The sequence below is a fragment of the Podarcis muralis genome, chromosome 8, assembly GCF_964188315.1.
Source record: "Podarcis muralis chromosome 8, rPodMur119.hap1.1, whole genome shotgun sequence".
NCBI classification, from domain to species: Eukaryota; Metazoa; Chordata; class Lepidosauria; order Squamata; family Lacertidae; genus Podarcis; species Podarcis muralis.
Window position 1 is genome coordinate 58,664,410 of NC_135662.1, and position 22,736 is coordinate 58,687,145.

The 22,736-nt window shown below is 43.3% G+C and overlaps 1 protein-coding gene across 32 annotated transcripts in view; it reads right to left on the reverse strand.

Moving 5' to 3' along the window:
- Positions 1-22,736, reverse strand: part of LOC114601368 (uncharacterized) — a 347,155-nt gene that overhangs the window by 249,177 nt on the left and 75,242 nt on the right. The window contains exon 4 of one of the 32 annotated variants that reach the window (XR_013393998.1): positions 7,745-8,029. The exons of the other annotated variants lie outside the window; for them this stretch is intronic. The gene's annotated coding sequence lies outside the window, so the exon portion shown is untranslated. Of the gene's footprint in view, positions 1-7,744; positions 8,030-22,736 lie in introns of those variants that run through there. 32 annotated transcript variants of the gene reach the window in all.

The window sequence follows — 22,736 nt, forward strand, 5'->3', positions numbered from 1 at the left end:
GGAGAGGCTCCTGCCATAGTCATGCGTCACCTCTCCAGCTGGGAGAGGGTCGCGGGGCTATGGCTTCTTTAGCCCTACGCTCGCTCTCCAGGCTTGAGAGGTGGCGCGCAGCAGAGAGGCTCCTGCCATAGCCGCGCGTCACCTCTCCAGCTGGGAGAGGGTCGCGGGGGGCTGCTTTAGCCGTGCGCGCACTCTCCCAGCTGGAGAGGTGACGCGCGGCTATAGAGGCTCCTGCCATAGCTGCCCGTCACCTCTCCAGCTGGGAGGGGGTCGTGGGGGGCTGCTTTAGCCGTGCGCGTGCTCTCCCGGCAGGAGAGGTGGTGCGCAGCTAAAGAGGCTCCTGCCATAGTCGCGCGTCACCTCTCTAGCCAGGAGAGGGTCGCGGGGCTATGGCTTCTTTAGCCACGCGTGCACTCTCCCGGCTGGAGAGGTGGTGCACAGCTATAGAGGCTCCTGCCATATTCACGCGTCACCTCTCCAGCTGGGAGAGGGTCGTGGGGGGCTGCTTTAGCCGTGCGTGCGCTCTCCCGGCAGGAGAGGTGGTGCGCAGCTAAAGAGGCTCCTGCCATAGGTGCGCTTCACCTCTCCAGCTGGGAGAGGGTCGTGGGGGGCTGCTTTAGCCGTGCGCGCGCTCTCCCGGCTGGAGAGGTAGTCTGCGGCTAAAGAGGCTCCTGCCATAGCCGTGCGTCACCTCTCCAGCCAGGAGAGGGTCGTGGGGCTATGCCTTCTTTGCTCCATAGGACGCACACACATTTCCCCTTCATTTTTGAAGGGGGAAAAGTGCGTCCTATAGAGCGAAAAATACGGTATTCTCCTTTTCATCTCACCTTCTTCCCATGGTGAAGACATGTCAAATTGGGCTTCTTAAATCTTCCTAACTGCACAATCCTGTGTGCATCTACTCAGAAGTGAGCCCCACCGATTTTAAAAGAAATTACAAGTTAAACATGGTTAGGACTACATCTTAAGCTTTTCCCACTGACCCCACTTATTTCTCAGTGAATTCTTTGATCTTATCAAGGCTGCGTTATTCTGATTTGTCCCTTGTGGGCTTCCCTTTATCTCACCTTAGGTCTTTCTTTTATCTTATTTTTTTCGGTCTATGAATTTGATCACATAACTCCATTATTGTTTTCTCTTCGTTAGTTACCTCATCCATTCTTGCATTCAATTTGAAGTTCTACTATTAGCATCCACTTTTTGGTTCCTTTATATCTGTCTTCTTCCTTCCTTGATTTCTTTATTCTTCAAGTTCTGGCTATCCAAACTACATATTTCTAACCTTTTATCTCGATTGTACATTTTATTGGGGTTGGCTCCTTATATTTGGAACATAGCTGTCAAGTGTCCCATATTTGAAGGGACAGTCCCTTATTCCAGCGCCATGTCCCGCTGCTGTCCCTTATTGATGGATGTCCCTTAAATGTTCCTTAAATGATGTCCCTTAAATTTCAAAGGAAGCAGCTCCTCTCCCTCCCTCCCTGCCGGCCAGGGAGGACGGAGGCTCCAACTGTGTTGCTTGGCTGTGTTGCTCACCCAATAAGAAGTCTAAGAACGACTGGGGGTAGATCTTGTATGCCTTGTGTGTGGCTAGTTAATGCAAGCTGAGGGGGGTTTTGAATGCTGGACGCCATTTTGTTGCACGTGCTGCTGCAAACTTTGCAGTGCAAAGCCAGGCCGGAGAGCCATCTTAAGTTGAGGCTGCATAGGCCTTGTGGTCCATGTGATTTAGATTCTATTCAGTTGAACCTCTGGTTACAAAGTTGGTTGGACAGTGTTCTCGAAGCTACCAGCATGAGTTTGACCAGACTGCTGGAGGACAGGAAGACTGGAGTGCCTGGAACAGGTGAGGCTGCAGGTCCCTTATTTTGGCTGCTGGTCCCTTATTTTCAAGGCTGCTGGTCCCTTATTTTCAAATCTGTAAGTTGACAGCTATGATTTGGAATGAGTTTCCCCCCTGAAATCTGGTTCGTTTAATCCCACTGCACCATTCAATAAATTCCTCAATGCCTATTTGACTTAAGAAAGCATTAGCAGTGCTCAGCCCCACTCCTAATGTTTTACTCGCATTTACTTGAACACAAATAAAACCCTCCAATACTTCTGGGGGCTTGTACGCACACCCTGTATCACCAGACCTACTTTTAAGCAAATGCCTGTACATAGTGAGCATAGATTTGATAGCATCATCTCTCTTCTCCGTTTTCTTTCTTAGGTGTGCTAATTTATTAGGTTGCCTGTCTCGTGGCAGCAGAAGACTGTGTCCTTTCAACATTTCTATATACAGTATCTCCAAGTGGTTGCTGGGCTGTTGAAGGTGGGTGGAGTGACAATGATCAAGCTTTGGTTCCCTTGGTCCTCAGAAAAACCTCTGGAAAGGAAAGGTGGTATTTCCTTTGGGGGCCATGGGGGCGGAGAGAATCTCCCATGGGTGCTGAAATGGGCGGGAGGAACAGCTTTGAAAGACAGATTTTCCTCAGGACCACAGCAGGAAACTCCCTCTTCATGTCTGCAGTGATCCCAATATTTACCAGTCCTCCCCTCTCCCCCACCCTGGTCCTATTTACATTTTAAAAACAACAACCTGTAAGTTAAGCTGATCTCTGGGATAAGCATATCCTATTATGCAGTCTGAGCTGTCAGCTGAAATACTAAGGTTAGCCTTGTTTTTCTTTTTTTTCCAGAATACCACACACACAATACTTGAATTTTGATATGCTGACAAATTTTTTAAGTTATTCCATTTCTCTCCCCAAGCTAATATGCCAACTGGGTGGCCGGAGGGAAGGGAGCCAAGAATGGACATTCTTGTAGATATTTGCTGCTTGCAGAGCAGTTCAATATCAGACGCCTGCTTCCTCAGCCGTGACTGCTTTCCATATTTTCTTTACATTTATTTCCCCCCTCCCCTGCCCTGTGACAGGTTGATATATGAAAACCAACAGTGAGGCAGCAACACAAGGAGCGGCAGCGGCGACATGAGCTCCAGGTGTTGGGGGAAGGGAAGGGAGAAGCCTACAAAATGTCTCTGCTCCGATACATTATCACATTCCACAGAAATATTATGGTTCATGAGTCTCTTGTTTTCCAGCGTATTTTATACCACATTACAAATGTACCACTTCATCTGGAAAAGAAATAAGGGCCTGCAAGGGCAAAATATGTGGGCCAGGGCCAGGATCGCTCTAAGGAAAACCATTACAGCAAAACAACCATTTAAGACGGGAAGTTTCATTCTCTCTGTATAGAATTTTTGTTTTTTTAAAGCAAATTTCAGCTGAAAAGATCAGGGGGCAGGAGTGCCACATGCCCATTTTTCTCAGCACAGGCTTCTTAAACTTGCGATTATTTATTACACTTGTATACAGCCCATCCAGCCAAGTTCTCCAGGAGGTTTACATAAGCTTTGAAATATAATTCGCAATGAATCAGAAAAAACCAAGATAAAATAAATCAGAACAGCAAAAAGCTGGCGGGGGGGGTCATCTAAAAAGCTGCATAAAACAGTGCATCTGAAATAGCCATTAAAATCAGAATAAAAACGCAGCAAAGGAAATGGGTGGCGGGGGGGGGGGGTGGACTCTAAAAGTTCCTAATATAGATGATGATTAAAAGGTCTGGGAGGAAAAGAAGGCTTGCACCTGGCACATGAAAGACCATAATGTACGGACCAGGTGAGCCTCTTTTCAAGGAGTGCATTTTGTTAGTGTGGTGTTACTACCAAAAAGGCCCTTTCAGAATCGTGTGTGAATGAGTGTGTGTACACATAGTTATTTCACAAACCCTGCTTCTTTGTTTAGGTGCTCAAGCAACCTGCACATGGAATTCAAGTGGTCCAATCAGGAAAGCTTACAAGCCTAAACTGTGAGTTATCAGGAGTCTTGAAGGAGAGAATCTTGGCAGCAGATCTCAGATACCTTACGTCTTATGCAGCTGAGGCAGGTCTGTGAAGAGAGCATGGCTTGCCTGAGGCAAACGAATGTGTGCTTGACAGGTAATATTCAAACTAGGGAAATCCCAATCTGCAGCTGTAACAGCTCAAAATGATACTCAACATTGCACAAAGCTCTGTTCAGGGCAGTGCCTGTGCCAAAAAATTATCCTGCATCCCTGCCCCCAACTATTCTCCATCAAGGAGTGTGTGTGTGTGTGTGTGTAGGGGAGGGAGGGTGGCATACAAAAATGACCAGAAAAAAATTGGGGTGAAATTCTCATGGGTGTGTTATAATAGGGTTTGTGCTGTGCTTACCTTACTTTTGAGGTAGTTAAAAGGTGGTTGTGAGTGTCCTTTTCTGTCATCTGCAAATCATCTCACCATTGGTCTGCACTCCCTGGTGTCTAGCCTTCATTTAAAGGCCATGGGAAGACATGAGGTAACTCTCTCCCCATCAACACCAACCCAGCAGCTCTTTCAGAGGAGGAAATATAGGCAGTCAGGGAAGCTACAGAACACAGGATAAATGGCTGAGGGAAAGAAAAACATGTATACCACCCCTGGCCACATTACAATGATACCATGAGCTGAAAACTCCACACCCACCAAAATCCTGAAGTGTGATAAGAATGAGGCAGAAAAACGAAAACCTTTCCCGCAGGAGAAGAAATATTTTGAGAAACTGGAGGACAGATTTCAGTACAGCACTAATTCAGCACGCATTTTAAAATGTTAATTGCAAGCAGCCCCTTGGACCCCAGATGCTATTTGCAATGAAGCCCTGGAAAAGCTTCAATAGAAATTGGACAATAGCAGGTAATACCGCGCAGATCTGCTTATTTTCTTGCAGATTTGTATAATTATACCCACAGTGTTTTCCTAAAATAGGCATTATGGAACGGTTTGCCCACAATTTAGAAACATAATCAGCAAGTGGCCTCCCCATCGGAAGCGTGGCATACAGTACTTTAAATAGCCTCAAAACTCTCTGAGGCAGGTTGTTGTTGTTTTTTTGTCCCTGTGAATCTGAATACATGGTAGTGTGGAAGAAGCAGATGAAACACAACAGGATCCAACCAAGTGCCCCAAAACAACTGGTCGCTACAACAAACTACTGAGAGGGGAACTGCAAAGCCCGGCAATCCTGTTTGGTAACTAGAATGTAAGCTAAACTGTTGCTTGGGACATAAAGCTGCAAGTATACAAAAATCCCATCAAGGAGGAGTATGGATGTGAATTAGGAACAAGCGTTAAGAGAAGAAAATACAGGCATAAGGAGGACACAAGGCATCCTTGTCTTGCACCTAGTTATTAAATAGAAGCAGCATATATCTTTTTAGTGACACAGTCACAATTCTTATTCAGTTTATATATATTTAGAACCTATGCCCCAACCTTCCCCCTATTTCCCCATCAAATATTATTTATTTGACAGAATGTGTATGCCTCTAAGCAGTTTATTTATCATTATTTGCTCTATTTGCAAACTACCTTTCATCAATTAGAACCCAATACAATTTGCAACATATACATAAAACAATAAAATATAGCTACATTTAAACTATTTTAAAAAACCACTTAAGCCATTTATTTATTTATTTTTAAAGCAGCATATCAAGACAGCAGGCAGCCCTCATTGGTTACAGCTGGCCTGACCAAATCATGCTCACTTTTACTCCTGCCTAAAAAACAAAGCTCTCTGTTCACTGCTCTGCAACTTACCGGTACTAGAAGAATGCAGTAACTTGGAATGTGACATCATTTGCCTGCTGCTACAATAGGGCTTCAGCAACTTAGGTTTGGGTAGCCTGTATAATTTGTGACAACTAAAATTTTCACTATTTTCTATTTCTGTGCGGGTGCTTCAAGCTGCAAACCCATTTTATTCAAGATCTGGCTTTTTTGTAAATAAAAACTTACATTAATTTTAGACTGGCATTTACGTTTTTGATAATCGGGTCTATTGCAATAGCTTCTGCAGCACACAACTGTTTCTAGGGAATATCCCTAAAGCAATGGTTTTGCGACCACACATGAAGGATGCAGATTTAACATGTGAACAGACAGAACAAGCAAATCTGGCAAAAAGAGACAGAAGGGAAAGAGGAAAAGTGTTCCTCTTCCCCATGAGCCTTCTCAGAATGCAGGAAAGGAAATTCTGTCAGGCCCGGCAGTATTCAGGAAGGAAGGTAGAGGTGGCAGAAGAGTGGCATCACCAGTGGTGCTACTCTGCCAGAGAGCGGAAGTTTTGTTGCTATTCCTCAAATGTTCATTGAAGATTCATTGTGTTGCTCAGCTCTTATAGACTGCTTTGGGGCATGTTCATAGATCCTGGGCAACACCTCAGGTTACAGCCCCTTGCCCAGGCAGTCAATTCAGCAGCTTTTGAAGTTCTCCTACAGACAACTACATTTCTCTTGAGCACCCAGCCCAGTTAGAATCATAGAATCATAGAGTTGGAAGAGACCACAAGGGCCATCGAGTCCAACCCCCTGCCAAGCAGGAAACACCATCAGAGCACTCCTGACATATGGTTGTCAAGCCTCTGCTTAAAGACCTCCAAAGAAGGAGACTCCACCACACTCCTTGGCAGCAAATTCCAAAGTTGGAATTCCAACCAAAGTTGGTTGGTTTGAGGACTCTCTCAATAAGGGTGCACAAAGACAGTATTCACTCTGTTTTATAAGAATCATTTGCATTGTGCATATTATTATTATTAAGTTCACTCACTCAACTAGTATAAAATTATGTTTCCCACCCGAGTTTTCAAGTACAGTATGGGCAGGTTTTTAATACAGCATGCTTTTTAGCAAGTACTGTACCTTCCTGCTCTGCTGCACCACCCAAGGCCAGTTCAGGGTTGGTGAGTGGTCACTCCACAGCCCAAGTTTACAAGAAATGGTTCCAAAATATCCCGAGGGCCTCGGTAGCATAGAGCCCACACAATTGTATCCGCCCAAGTACCCCAAAGCTGGAGAGAGGATGCTTTAACTGTAATTGGTAATTTTAAAATGTGCACACAAGAAACACACACAGAGAGAGCGCAAATCCACTGCTGGGCTATAGCTACACATACCATGTGCAAAAATTACAATCAGCTACAGTATAAGGCAGCTTCCTTGGTTGCTATATTTGACCCAGCATAGTGCTTAGGATACCATTAACACCACATCAAGAGAGAGGCCCCACCAATTTCTGTTTGTGCACTTGTGCATGCAGGCCTCTATGTGTGCTTGTTAAACATACTAGCACACCACAAGTTCTCCTTGTAAATTTACCTTTTGGCTGAAGTATTTGAGAACTGTTACAGTTTTCCTGTAAAAATGTCATGGAGGCAGGAACAGAACTACGCCCAGGATTGGTGGCTTTCATAGTCTAATCCAGCGTTATATTTTTGCAGTTAAGGGATTTCATGGATTTTTCACTTCACAGTTGCTTAAACTTACTTTTAAAAAACAAAATGCACCTTTAAACAAGTTTATTTTGTCCAGATCTTTTTTTTTTAAAAAAAGGAAACTTAATAGCTAAAAAAAAATCCGCAGCACTTCTGAAGAAAATATTTCTAAGTGAATTTTACAGGTTTCTTACAATATACCAAAAAAAAACACCCCACCCTAAAATAAAACTAGAGACAGAAGAAAAAAAATGAGCTTTTGGTTTATTAGAAGGATGGCTACAATGCTAGTAATTGTTAATGGAAGAATATGAGGTGGTACAATCTGCCGCTAGGACTCACATGAAAGTAGGACTCACTTGAATGATTGTGGCAATCTTTTTTCAGAAAATAAAGCACTATAATTTGGAACAGGGAAGCAGCTGTTGGCAACAACCTGCCTTGGTAACTTTTTTGGTGAACACACTTTAAGAAAAAATCACTAGACACAGGAAGGAAGCAAATAAAAAGCCTTTGCTTTAAACTTAATTGACTACTCCACTGAAAAAAGCAGCCTACTTGCCTGTATTTTCCTTTGACAGAGACTGCATTTTTACAGGAAATAGTGTCAACAGTTCAAGTACTTCAACCAAAGGTAAAGTTACATCTGCTCCCAGAGACCTTGATGTGTGCCACTACATACACACATGAAGTGCTTTTTTCTTTAAAATAAAAAAAAAGTTTAGGGATACTCTAGTTTTCCTGCTCATATTGAAATACTGCCCCTCAATGAGGCCAAACTTAAGATTCACAAAATGTTTAGGGGTATGTGTTCCCCCAGGGAAAAAAAATCACTGCACACATGTACATGTAGAAGTAGGTGCATATATGGAACTGTGTAAAGAAAAGGCAGGAATATGTGCAAACATGGATCTTAACAAGAGAAGCACAGATGTGAAAAAATGTCAGAGTTTACCCCAGTCCTCCTTTCCCCTTCCCATCTCCCTCGTACCATCTGCAAAAGCTCAAGTCTGCCCAAATTTGCAGCCGAAGTGACCTTGAGGCCCTGCATAGCTGGTTACTCAAACTGCACCTGCACAGGATTAAGTATCCTGTTTGTGAGTGATGTCTGCCCCCCCCCCCCCGCCCCTTCTCAGTCTGAAACAGTTTTCACAAGATGAAGCCTGGTGAGAGGGAAGCTCAGGGAGACCAGCGTCTTCCCTTCATGAAGAGAGCAGCCGCAATAATATTGATTTAGGTTGTTAACCTTACCCAAGTCACCACCTGCAGAAAGTTGCGTCTGAAATTCTTATACATGTTTAGATCCGTTCTAGTTTCAACCCAAACATAATTACTGCCTTTCACAGATGTGGATCTAACCTGGAATACGAAAGTCTCCTATAAGGTCTGCATGTGTTCTCCTAATAAATGTGGGTTTGTTATACATGTTGAGCAAGAAGGTGAGGAAAGGGGATATTTACCCACCCAACTGGATTATTGACTATATGATTTTGAGAGATGCCTTGGTAAGGTAGGTGTGCCAAGAAAAAAAGATGTGCCAGGAAAAAAAATGCTTGCTTGAAGTTTTCGTAACTATCCCAGATTCCCAAAGTGTGAGGTGGGCTTGACAAATTTGTGTACAAATTTGTGTACATGCTCAAGCATGCAAGGAAGCAATATCTCAACCTGTATCCTAATTACTTGTCTATTTACTCGTGCCTGTGAGACAAATTTCATGTATGGATTCTTCCTTCCTTCCTCCTAAAATGTGCAAACAGGGCTGTGCCTAAACCACAAAGACTTTTTCTTCTTCTCTGTCCTTCCTTTTCTATATGAAGCAACTGTGTCCATTCATACACATCTCACGCCCTCCTCAAAAATGAAAGCACCCATCATAAAACTGAAAATACATTGTATACATGGAAGCTTTGGAGGATAAGACTGGTTGAGGCTATATAATCACTGGCTCATATAAACCTCTAGATACTAGAAGCTACCAGTTAGTAGATTAGATCCTCTGGTTATGCAAAATAAGAAACTTTGTCAACAGCAAACACTATTTTACCAATGTATTTTGCACTGCAAAAGAAAAGTACCTATACTCTGGACTTATTTATACGACAGTTGTTAATTCGAAAATGGAGCACTGAAGCTAGCCAATCACATTCAAGGTATAGAATCCTAGGCATGTCAATGTAAACTGTCCAGACAGGATGTGAAACACAGAAACAACCTCAGACAGGCCATAGCTTCTACAGCTGACTTGAAAAACAAAGGTAAGGCAAAGGTCAAAGAACATTGACATCTGTAATTGCCATGCCCCTTCTACCTGACCTTGCATTGAGGTTATAGCCAGTACACCAGGGAGTTATTGCACAGATGCACTTACCCACAAGTAGATGTAGCAAGGACAGAAACCTAAACATCTGTAAGTATTTAGGTAAGGGAATGTATAAAGTTTGCATGTATCCAGACTTACTCTTCCTTGTGTTTGTTGAAGCAGCAGGGATCCAGTGAAGGCACCAACACAGTGTTTCCCAAATTTGGGTCTCCAGCAGTTTTGGGACTACAATTCCCATCATCCCTCACCACTGGTCCTGCTAGCTAGGGATGATGGGAGTTGTAGCCCAAAAACTGCTGAAGATCCAAGTTTGGGAAACACTGCAGAAGAAGGGAAGAGGAAGTGATTTTTTCACCAAGTGCCACTTCTGCTTGTAGCTTCCACACTGTTCCAGGGGGTCACCCAAACCTCCAGGTCAGCTTTTGGTGGGAGACACAGGGAACTGCAGGGGGGAATTAGAAAAAACTGCCTCCACCATTTCCTCCAGCGGGTAAGACCTTTGGACTGATTTCCACCCACAGGCAGTTCAGATCAAGCACTTTATTTTTAACAGATATGGTGCATTCCATGGATATAGGCATTCCAAAGAGCACCCCTATCACCACAAATGATTTCAGTGAGGTAAATCTCTCTTTTCCCCCCAAAAAATTTGCTACTAACAATATCAGTTGTTCAATGTCACAAAATGAACTGGCAATGACCTGGCTTGCACATAATACTAAGCTATGGTTTGTTTGTTCATGTGAGGTGGCTGTCCCTTTTGCATATTGCATGACACAGAGGAAGACTTTGTTGATGAATGCCATCATGGTTTGCCATCATCCTCCACAACATCTGTGAGACAGAGGGAGACATCCTGCTGGAGGAGCACCCTAAGCTGGCCAACACAGGTGAGGAGAAGAATAAGGTGTCCATAGATGGAAAACAAGGTGGCCACCCTCCTTGGGCAACCACCAACAAATGAATGCCTGGTGATGCAAGGAACGGAACCTATGACATTCTGTGCTCTACCACTGAGCTGGCATCTCTATCCACTTATATTTTACTTTGCTTCATTAGTCCATCCTAGCTGTCGAGTAGCCTAAAACTGTCCATTAAAAAAAATATGAATCCAAATGAAGTAGAAGCACAGAAGTTACTCTTGTTTATTTACTTTCTCAAGGATCTCATAGGATCACAGAATTATAGAGTTGGAAGGGACGTTGAGAGTAATCTAGTCCAATCCCTGCAATGCAGGAATCTTTTACTTTCATCCGTATGAATTAATAGCTGCCCTTCATTCTCTTTGGAACACCAGAGACTACGTTTGAAACTCATTGTTGCATCTGACATCAAGCAGTTCAGCTGTCACCAACAAGGACCTGTGTTTGTACACATGTCAGGGTCTATAATCTATGAGCTCTCTACCTACCAAGCTGGCATCCTGATAGTTCAATCCATAATGACAACTTGTTGTATTTTGTGTTCTCAATACAGAATTTTCTGTTGAAAGCAAATGGTGTGATTCTAAATACAGTCGTACCTTGTATCTCAAACGCCTTGGTACTCGGACGTTTTGGCTCCCGAACGCCGCAAACCTGGAAGTGAGTGTTCCGGTTTGCGAATGTTCTTTGGAACCCAAATGTCTGACGGGGTTCCTGTGGCTTCCAATTGGCTGCAGGAGCTTCCAGCAGCCAATAGGAAGCCCTGCTTTGGTTTCCGAACATTTTGGAAATCGAACGGACTTCCAGAACGGATTCCGGTTGACTTCCAAGGTACAACTGTACATCAATAAGTGCATGGTATTGATGCAAGTCAAATTTACTCCTAAATATGGGTAAAACCGAGAGTTAAGTATCTATAGTTTTGTATGGAGAAACTGCAGTCATCTCTGAGCATTTAGAAAAGCAGCATCTGTACTAACAATTTGCAAGGCCAGCACCGGGCACATGCCCAAATTGTTGCAACATATTATTGAATAAATAATATGCAAGCCTCTGCAGATCCAGCTTCAGAAGGATATTAATTTTCTCCTTACTGTCCTGAAATGTTTAGCCCCTAGGTAGAATTTATACTTTCTGAAGTTTTCTGGTGAGTCACTGAACTCTGGGGTCAGGGCCAGTCTATTTATGACATGGTACAACTGAAGGTTTTCAGTAATCCATTCCAAATGTATCATAACACAATCCAACGAACAAAACATAAAATAGAATCAGTATGCTGGTTTTAGAAAGCTACCCCCAAAATGGCCAATTTCTATCTGCCAATGAATGGGTGGATCATGGGACTTAGTGCACTTAAGAGCCATCCAGAACACCAGACAGGAACAAAAAATGAATTAGCAACTGTCCAAGTGTTTGAGAACCTCCAGTTTCATGCCTAAGTAAATACCAAGTTCTAGTTGCTTTCCTTTAGTAACAATCTTCTTATGTGCAGGGGGGGGGGGCTAAAGCAGCTTTCTAATTTGGAAATTGAAAGGCATGACAAGGAAAAGGACATACAACATGTAGGTTCAATGCATAAGAGGGTTGCACACACACACTCCTCCCTGAGGACAACTTTAATTCACAGTAGAGTCAGTCCTGCCAGAACATTACTTGCATTGTGGAAGTATTTGACACCTCTGTGGCTACAAATTTACAGCATTTCCATTTATTTTTAAGGGAATTTTTCCCCGAGTTCAGAAACCTACTCAAATTTCAGAAACCTCATAAAAAATCAATTTAGACTAAACCTTTGCGTACATACATGGTCTTATCCAAAGAACGTTTTTTTAACACTCACAGATTTCAAATGGTTTGCACTTTTATAGCTCATTACACATACCAGTGAGTTAAGCCTCACAACCCCCTAGTAAGTTCCAAGAGGGAAGTGGTATTGTGGCCAAACAAAACACACCCTCAGAAAATACCCAAACTGTTAGTCTGTAAATATACTGGAAGGAAAACTCATTGGGAGAACACTACAGCTCTTGTCCTAATCAGAAAAGTCAAGATGCCCAAAGGGGGTGGTGCCATAAACCTCTTAACGTTCCCATCATTTCAACTACCATTTCTCTTTTTGTATCGCTTTTATTTTGGCAGAGTACTTGCCAGAACTGACCACTCACAGGAGCCCTGTGATGCATATCTGTTTGACAGATGAGAAACTGCTGACCTGCAGAAGACAGATTTGAACCCAAGTGTCTGAGACCAAGTTTTTGCCACCATACCCTTCTGGCTTTCTGACAATCAGCTATTGTAATGATATGGTCACAATTAGAACTTTGCTGGGTCTTGATTTCTAATCCCTGTATTAAGGCTCATTAAAACCGGGACACTGAGAAATCTATGCTAAACAGGAAATTTAAAGTTACAGATAGGTAGCCGTGTTGGTCTGCCATAGTCAAAACAAAAAAAATTCCTTCCAGTAGCACCTTAAAGACCAACTAAGTTAGTTCTTGGTATGAGCTTTTGTGTGCATGCACACTTCTTCAGATACACTGAAACAGAAGTTGCCAGATCCTTCTATATAGTGAGAAGGTGGGGAGGGGTATTACTCAGAAGGGTGGTGGGAATGGGTGATTGGCAGATAGCTGTGATGAGCCTGTTGACGACTCTTAACGACTGCAATAGGTCTTACAGGAAAAAGCAAGGGGTGAGAAGGTGAAAAATGGCTTTGTCATGTATAATGAGATAAGAATCCAATGTCTTTGTTCAGACCAGGTCTCTCCATGGTTTTAAGTTTGGTAATAAGTTGCAATTCAGCAGCTTCTCTTTCCAGTCTATTTCTGAAATTCCTTTGTAGTAAAACAGCTACTTCGAGATCTTGTATAGAATGTCCTGGGAGATTGAAGTGTTCTCCTACTGGTTTCTCTGTCTTGTGATTCTTGATGTCAGATTTATGTCCGTTTATTCTTTGGCGTAAGGTTTGGCCTGTTTGTCCAATATAGAGAGCTGAAGGACACTGTTGGCATTTGATGGCATACACAATGTTAGACGATGAGCAATTAAATAGTCCCGAGATGGTATGTGTGATGTTGTTGGGGCCAGTAATGGTGTTGTCCGGGTGTATGTGGCAGCATTTAAAGTCTGCCCCAAGGAAAGCTGAGTTTCACTACTTGAATAAAGCATGAAAACTAGGCAAATCTGCATGCTATTTTTCTCTTTGTACAGTTTATTCTATATTCTTCTTATTTATTTATTTTTTCCAAAATTGCTGTTCCTGCTGTTAGTTATGCCAAGGAGCTGTACAGGGCACTAAATCTCTCCATCTGTAACAGTGGAAATATCAGCTCTCTGGCCTGTCAGAGAAGAGCTCACATGCTTCCAAGTGTATCTTTGTGACCATAAGAGCCTGAAATATTTTCTGACTGAACACTGATGCTCTCATAAAGTTGAATGCTGAGCCTCATTGGAAAAATCTGGGTTTCCAGGATGCCACTTGTAGGCATAGTGGCATCCTTGAAGACTTCATATAGTGTCCCTTCTCCCTGGTCATTGCCCCAGCCGACAGAACCCAAGTATGACAGGTGGGAGTGGCTGCCCTCCTGCCCATCATCTGACATCACAATTACATCAGCTGACTCGTTTTTGCCCAGGTGGGTGATCAGCTAATGGCTGGAGTTTGCAAAGCACCCAGATATGGAGCTATGCAATCCCTAACCATCAGGGTTTGCATTCTCCATGTGCAACTGATTGTCAGTCTCCATAAAGTGCAGTGCACAAGGCTTTGCAGGTGCGAAGACATTTTGTAAGATTTTTATTTTTAAAAATCCATACTACATTAAGATAACAGCTACAAAAATTGCAAATAGAATAGATAGAATACAGAGTCCTCTCTTAAGGGTAGTTCTTAGCCGATAGCACTCACAGAAGGCAGTAGTCCCTCTGAGCTCTCACTTGGGATATTTCCTTTCTCATCCCAGTTGCTCACCCTGGGAGACAGACATTTCCCTCACTCCCACCCCTATAAATATACAATCCCTGGACTGTAATAAAGGCCCCATGCATAGGACTCCTAAGAAAAAGGAATCATTAAGAAAAAAGGAAAGAGAAGGAAAAGAAAGGAAAGAAAGAAAGACAAATAAAAGAAACATTAGAAAAAGATAAAAAGGGCTTCCGGTTTTCCATCTGCTGGTTTTTAAATTTAAATATATTATAAATTTATATAAATTTAAATATATTCAGCCCATGATAACATCCATCTTCTCCACTTTCTGTTAAAAATGTTTCTTTTAACTCAAAATGTCTGAGGCATTTTGCAAGCCCTGACAACCAGCTGCATGTAGAGTGCTGTGCACAGGGCTTTGCAGACACCAGCCATCCACCCAATCTGCCTTTGTCACTCCCCTTTGACTCAACTACATATTTAACTATCTAACACCTAATGTCACATATGACATCGGGTAGGTGGCCATGGCTTGGCCCAAAACAGCCTTGTGGGCCAAATGGAGAGGCCTAATTAGGGCCACGGGACAGAAGTTCCCTAACTGTAATCGGCATTGATAGTTGCTCTTCAGAGTTCATCAGACATGAGTCTTTCTGAACTGTACCTGGAGATTGTATCCAAGCCATTTTGCATGAAAGGCATGTGCTCTACCACATGACTGCAACACTTTCCCTGTGCTTCTGACCTTAAGCACAAGGTTACCAATATGTTTCACTTGCTTCATCTACTTGCTTCTACAGTCAGTTCTGTAATGAGATACCGTGTGGTTGGGTGGATGATATGGTTGCTTGCCCATGACATCATCATTTCCACCCAGGGAAAGCAACTTTTTCATAAATAGCAGCCGCATCACCCACTCAAACCACTTGGTTCCTGGTTCTAAATATGGGACATGGGATCCCAGCCACTTGGAACGGGCATTCATGCCACAGAAGTTTAAATGTATCAAGCCAGGGTCATTTATCTGTTGCAAGAGGCCTCTAATAATTATGATAAAATCCCATCACTACATATACTGTTGTTTTATTCTCTTTACATGGGCACTGTCCACTTGCAAGAGCCTTGTACCTAATGAGCCAGAAGCTGACCAGTATCAACCAGAGCTGTCTTTGACAATCTGAATGGTACATCTTGGAGTTTTAGACACCATGGAAAGTACGATATTTAAGGTCCCTAAGCTCCTGTTTCATACATTGCATTGGTCACATGAGTGGGTTCCCGCAAGTGAAGAAAACAATAGAAAATAATGTAAGAATTGGCCTAAACTTCACAGTATCTAAAAACAAAGCTGCTTCTTGCCCTATGCCCTCATGTTAAAAATGGAATATGTGAAACCTGCTGCTTCTTCCTGCATTTCCTATAGAATAACTCTCAAGGCAAAATGTCTCCAATACAAAAACTGAATATAATGAAAAACGATTAACTGCAATTCAGTAGTACATTGCGTCCTCCCTTGAATAATTTCCATCCAAAGTAGAAACCTTGGCACTTAAAGTAAGTGTCTGACAGTTGAGAATACTGGAAGTTGTGCATAACATTTATTCTACCTTGTTAGAACAAGATCTGCATTTTACCATTTATAATGATCTAAGATCACTCTTATAAATATTTGCTCTGTATAGCCTGCAACTGAAATGCTTTAGTTTTTAATATTTAATGTATTAATATTAATGTGTACAACAAGCGAACATTGTCTCACAAGTACACCATCTTGATACAATGCAAAACATTCTTCACATCAAATTGTACTTTTTTAATAAAAAAAGACCACATCTGAATTAACATTTCATATTCTAAAGTGCATTCCATAAATCGTCCAGCAATAGTAATTCACGCTCCAGAAACATACTGTTTAGACTACCCTGTACATGGAGCTACCCTTGATGACTGTTTAGAAGCTTCAATTAGGCAGAGAGATAATTTTCCGTCTCCTTTTCAGGAGGTGAAATAGCTCTTGCACTATCAGCTTCTCTGCAGTGGGAGAATTTGCTAAGCTGCCTAGTTCTCTGCTCCAAAGGGCTGGGATTTATTTCTATGATTCCATGCAGGCAGTGGCCAAGTAACTATGTCTCAAGGCTGCATCATCCTTTACATATTTGCCATGCAAATTATACACATTCTCCTCCTCCCCTCCTAGATGACTATCTGCATCTATCACTAAAACAGACACTCTATCAATCTTATGTTTAAAAAATTTCAGTTCTGGCTTGCTGTGGAACTAACTAACTTACTGGCAATACCCAGACAGTCTTAGTGGGGCTTTTGCTCGCATGCCCGACGGCTGCATAACTGTTGCAAGCTACTTTAAGCACCTTTGGGCAAAAAAGCAGACTATAAATATGAAATATATAATAATGGTAATAATAATGCATACTTGCCTGGGACTGAGAAACAGTGGGAAGTATCTAACAGCTCTGTGAGGCAGGCATGTCTAGGCAACTACTGGCTCTGCTTACCAGCATGGAGCACAACACACTTCAAAACGGACCCCCATTCCAATTTGCAACTCAGCTTGTCTTTCATATATAGCGATTCCTGGCTGCTGAGAATTTGGCCCTCAAAAGAGCTACAATTTTATGTGGGGAAACCCAGCCTTTCAATTATTTGCTTGTTGTTACCTCTGTCAAAATGCAAGCTGGAAAGCATATTTCTCTTTCCCCTTCCCTTCCCCTGACTAGTGAATTTTAAAGAGAGAAAGTAAATTCACAAAGCTTCAGAACAGACGCTTAAGTACATATCTGATTTCTTTCCAAAGTTACTTTTTTGTGCAAATTAAAAGTGTCCAGAAGAAGAACAAGAACAACAAGAAGAAGGAAAATTGATCCAAGCTGCAGGAATGTGCTGTTATGTTGAAAATCCAGATATAGTCAGTCCTTCATGGTCAGATTTTAAATGGCCCCATAGCCCCATGGATGATGATGATGATGATTATTAATTTTAATTATTATTATTATTATTATTAATTGAATTTATATACCTCCCTATGGGACACGGGTGGCACTGTGGGTTGAACCACAAAGCCTAGGACTTGCCGATCAGAAGGACGGTGGAATGAATCCCCACGATGGTGTGAGCTCCCGTTGCTTGGTCCCTGCTCCTGCCAACCTAGCAGTTCGAAAGCACCTCAAAGTGCAAGTAGATAAATAGGTACCGCTCCGGCGGGAAGGTAAACAGCGTTTCTGTGCACTGCTCTGGTTCGCCAGAAGCAGCTTAGTCATGCTGGCCACATGACCCGGAAGCTGTACGCCGGCTCCCTCGGCCAATAAAGCGAGATGAGCGCCACAACCCCAGAGTCGGTCACGACTGGACCTAATGGTCAGGGGTCCCTTTACCTTTACCTCCCTATACCAGGAGGTCTCAGGGTGGTTCACAGAACAAAATCAAAATACAAAACCACAAAATACATAATCAAAATAAAAGCAACAACCCAATAACCCACACCCAAAAAAACACACGTTTTAAAAGGGCGTAAAATGGCAATCAAATCAACAAAAGGCCTGGTTAAAAAAGAATGTTTTTGCCTGGCTCCTAATGGTATATAATGACAGTGCCAGGTAAACTTCCCTAGGGATGGCATTCCACAGAAGTTCTCATGTTGCCACCCTCTGGACCTCTCAAGGAGGAGGCACACGAAGAAGGGCCTCAGAAAATGATCTCAGGGTCTGGGTAAGTTCATATGGAAAGAGGCGGTCCTTGAGGTATTGCAGTCCTGAGCCGTTAAAAGCTTTATAGGTCAAAACCAGCACTTTGAATTAGGCCTGGGAACGACAATGGTACCTCGGGTTAAGTACTTAATTCGTTCCGGAGGTCCGTACTTAACCTGAAACTGTTCTTAACCTGAAGCACCACTTTAGCTAATGGGGCCTGCTGCTGCTGCCGCGCCGCCGGAGCACAATTTCTCTTCTCATCCTGAAGCAAAGTTCTTAACCCGAGGTACTATTTCTGGGTTAGCGAAGTCTGTAACCTGAAGCGTATGTAACCTGAAGTGTATGTAACCCGAGGTACCACTGTAATTGGTAGCCAGTGCAGTTGGACCAGGATCAGTGTAATATGCTCAAACTATCTTGCTCCAGTGAGCAAGCTGGCCACTGAATTCTGCACTAACTGAGGTTTTTGAATTGTCTACAGCAGTGTTTCCCAACCTTGTGCCTCCAGCTGTTTTTGGCCTACAATTCCCATCATCCCTTGCCACTGGTCTTGCTAGTCAGGGATGATGGGAGTTGTAGGCCAAAAACATCTGGAGGCACAAGGTTGGGAAACACTGGTCTACAGAGGCAGCCCTACATATAACACATTGCAGTAATCTAACCTTGAGGTTACCAGAGCATAGACAACAGTAGTTAGGCTATCCGTGTTCAGATAGGGACGTACCTGGACCACCAGCCAAAGCTGATGGAAGGCACTCCTGAGCCACTGAGGCCACCTGAGCTCGAGTGACAGCAAAGGATCCAAGATTACCCCCATGCTATGAACCTGCTCCTTCAGAGGAAGTGTAGCCCCATTAAGAACCGGTGATCTCCCACCCATCTGGTCTAGGGAACCACCTCAGTGCCTCAGTCTTATCTGGATTCGAGTTTTAGTTTGTTCGCTCTCATCCAGTCGATTACCGAGGCAAGACACTGGTCCAGCACTTCCACTGCCTCACCTGCAGATGTAAAGGAGAAGTAGAGCTGAGTAGTTATTTATATGGGATTCACACATACTACTACTGCAGTTACTGAAGAGGATAGAAAGAGCTGATAGTTAGGGCCAATTCACATAACAAAAAGTGGTCGCGTTTCATCTGCAACGGAACTTCAAATCTCAAACCCTTTTTAGTTTGGCAAGCAAATAAATGCATCAAATAAAAGTTTTGGCAAGCAAACAAATGTATCCAATAAAAAATGCAACAAATAAAGATGGGAGAGAAGAGCAAGGTGAGCAAAAGATTCACTTTGTTACATGCTGTCAGGGAACTGACATCAGAGACACGGGAGAAGGAGAGGGTCTCAGACTCTGCAGGTGAAGGTCCCAGCACAAGGGGGAGACTCAGCTCGGTGGAATGGGAAGGAAATACGCGTTACACCAAGAGTCCAGGAGAGCAAGGGGAGGAGGAGGTGGAAGGGCTCCGAGACTCTTCCCTGGAAGTCAGTGAAGAGAGCCCAGGCACCCCGCTACCCACGCCCACCCTGCGCAGGAGACTCCCGCGCAATGAGAGGCGGAGACGATTAGGGGTCAAACAGCTTTTATGTTGGCAGAGGTTCAAGAAGCGCCCACAGACAGATTCTGCCAGTGACTGAAACAGTCAAGCGGAGATGGGCTGTGCAGTCCGGAGGATTTAACAAGGCAACCAAGCACCCAAACGGGGTCGGTTTTTACGCACGAGTAACTCCAAACCACCACACATGCATATCTCAACCAAAATTGAATCAGATCCTATACATTTTCATAATAGTAATAGTAATAATAATAATGATATCCCACTTGCAAAGTGCAAACTCTACCTAGAAATGCCTGCATGCTAACAGTCACTAATTTGCAGTGTCTGCCAGTTTGATATGGGAGAGAAGGTCTAAATTCTTTGTCACTCCCCAGAATGTAAGCCATTCGCATTAATCAGATTTCTCTAATGTAATCTAGGTTCCAGAAATGCTCCTAAAAGGGAGAGAGTGTCATTCAACTGTCAGCATTACAGTGGTACCTCGGGTTAAGAACTTAATTCGTTCTGGAGGTCCATTCTTAACCTGAGACTGTTCTTAACCTGAAGCTAATGGGGCCTCCCGCTGCTGCCACACTGTGCAACTTCTGTTCCCATCCTGAAGCAAAGTTCTTAACCCGAGGTACTATTTCTGGGTTAGCGGAGTCTGTAACCTGAAGTGTCTGTAACCTGAAGCGTATGCAACCCGAGGTACCACTGTACTTGCATAAAGTACTGTATATACTCGAGTATATGCCAAACTGAATATAACCTGAGGCGCCTAATTTTAGCACAAAAAAACTGGGAAAACTTATTGACTCGAATATAAGCTGGTGGTGGCGGCAATGGCGGAGGAAGAACAAGCAGCCCGAAAGGGTTCCTTTCAGGCCGCTCGTCTCTCCACCGCCGCTTGCAAGATCAAGCATAGGAGCCGCAGTTGGGAGAGGCACAGCGCAGCGCCTCTCCCAACCACGGCTCCTGTGCCTGCCCTTGCAAGAGGCAGGCGGTGGCGGAGGGACCAGCGGCGAGAAAGGGCTCCTTTCGGGCCACTTGTCCCTCCACCGCCTGCCTCACTCGAGTATAAGCCGTGGGGGGGGGGGTTCAGCATTAAAAATGTGCTGAAAAAGTCGGTTTATACTTGAGTATATACGGTAACTACTGGGCTGTATATGCCTTTCCGCTTCAGACTGCCTTCAACTATTAGTCTACATTCTGGCATGGTATCGTGCAAGGATGCTCCTTTTAAAAAGCATGAATTTCTTTTTGCATCAGCCTAATAGTTTTTAGTGCATTGCTTTGGCTTCAATATTATGTTAAAAATCAAAAAGTCATTCCGGATGCAAGTATGAAATGCCAAGTTTTGGGTTGTAGCAAAATCCTAATGGCAGGAATCACAAACTCTTGGGAGGAGGGTTTGCGGTGGAAATGCTGACACATAATTGTTAACTACAGCTACAAATGTCTCTGTGCAGATATATTTCCCCTCTCCTATACAACCGTTCCTACTAGCTAGGCATTGAGAAGCAGCTGCATACGCTATTGAAAAGGATACTGTAGGAATTGGAGCTGAGAAAAGTATTTCAGTACAGAAGACTTTCCTTCCCTGAGGAGGTAGTTGCAGTTCTAAGGCTTTCTAAATCTAATTTTGGAAAAGGAACAAAGGACAGAAAGGGGACCGGGGGCAGTGGGGTGGGGGGGGACAAAGGGAATAAAAAGAGAACAGAGAGAGCTGCAACATGAACAGGAATTTAAATATGTATTTTTAAAAGTTAATTGAATGCAAGAATAAAGCAGGTAGTTGTGTTATGCTTGCAGTGTGTCTCCTTCCTTCCTGCACCACTTAGAGAAGGTGGACACCCTGGGCCACATTTTCAAAAGAAAAAAAGAACTGCTATGGAACTTATCTCAGAATTGCAGTTTTCACTTCCTCCCTGGAATTAAGGAGAATGGTGCATCTGAAAGAGCTTGGGTCAAATTACAGCTCTCTGTTAGACAGGTCTCCAGGTTAATGGGGCAGGTATTTTGAAAGATAGCATTTTACAGTGGCAGGTAGTATTTTCCCTAGCATTTTCGCCCCTGCTGTTTTGAACAGCACCACCAAGTGTGACCGTTTAAAAGACACCAAGTATTTTCAAAGCAAGACTCCGCTCTAAATAGAAAAAACAGTAATCAAAACATCCCTGTGTGCTTCACTTCCTCAACTCCACTTCTCTCAAAACCACATCATGTATCCAGCCTTTCAACTGTGGGCATCAACCAGCAAAAACACAAGCCTTTTTAAACCCTCACATTTATAGTAGGGAAAAATCTCTCTTGCAAACACATTGCATATGTATAAGGAGACAGCCTCCTGCTGAGTTAGAATAAAGTCAAAACAAAACAAAACTTCCACTGCAGTTCAAAGCCAACATGAAGCCAACCAATATCAGAATGGAAAATGAATTAAAACCAAAGGGGGATCTTAAGGTAAACCCGCTACAAGTTGTGGGTTCATTTCACACCACTCAACTGCAGACTCTAAGCAAGGGGTAGCTAACCTGTGAGCTTTCCAATGTTGCTGGATTCACATCATCCCTAACCAATGGCCTTGGAGGCTGGACCAATGGGAGCTGGAGTCCAACAACATCCAAAAAGCCACAGGATAACCCCTCCTACTGCAAACTATATGCTGCACTTACTCCAAGTACACATAAGATAATACACATACACATGCACACACTCCAAATATGACTTCTGTCACTGTGCTCCGAGGCTGCCTATCAATCTGAGGACATCATGTGATTCGCCTCTTCCCCTGCCTGATGGGGTTCACCTCAGTATGGAATTCCTCAGAATGGAAGCACACTCAACCTGACTTAATATGAAAGGCCTCCTGGAAACCCATAAATAAGCCAACTGCATTAATGAAAGGGCAGATACATGCTGAGCTGTGGGGGAGAGCCTGGGGCTTGGATCACAACCTTTACACACAGGTGCACTCCCCAGTGCCACAGTGGGCCCAAAC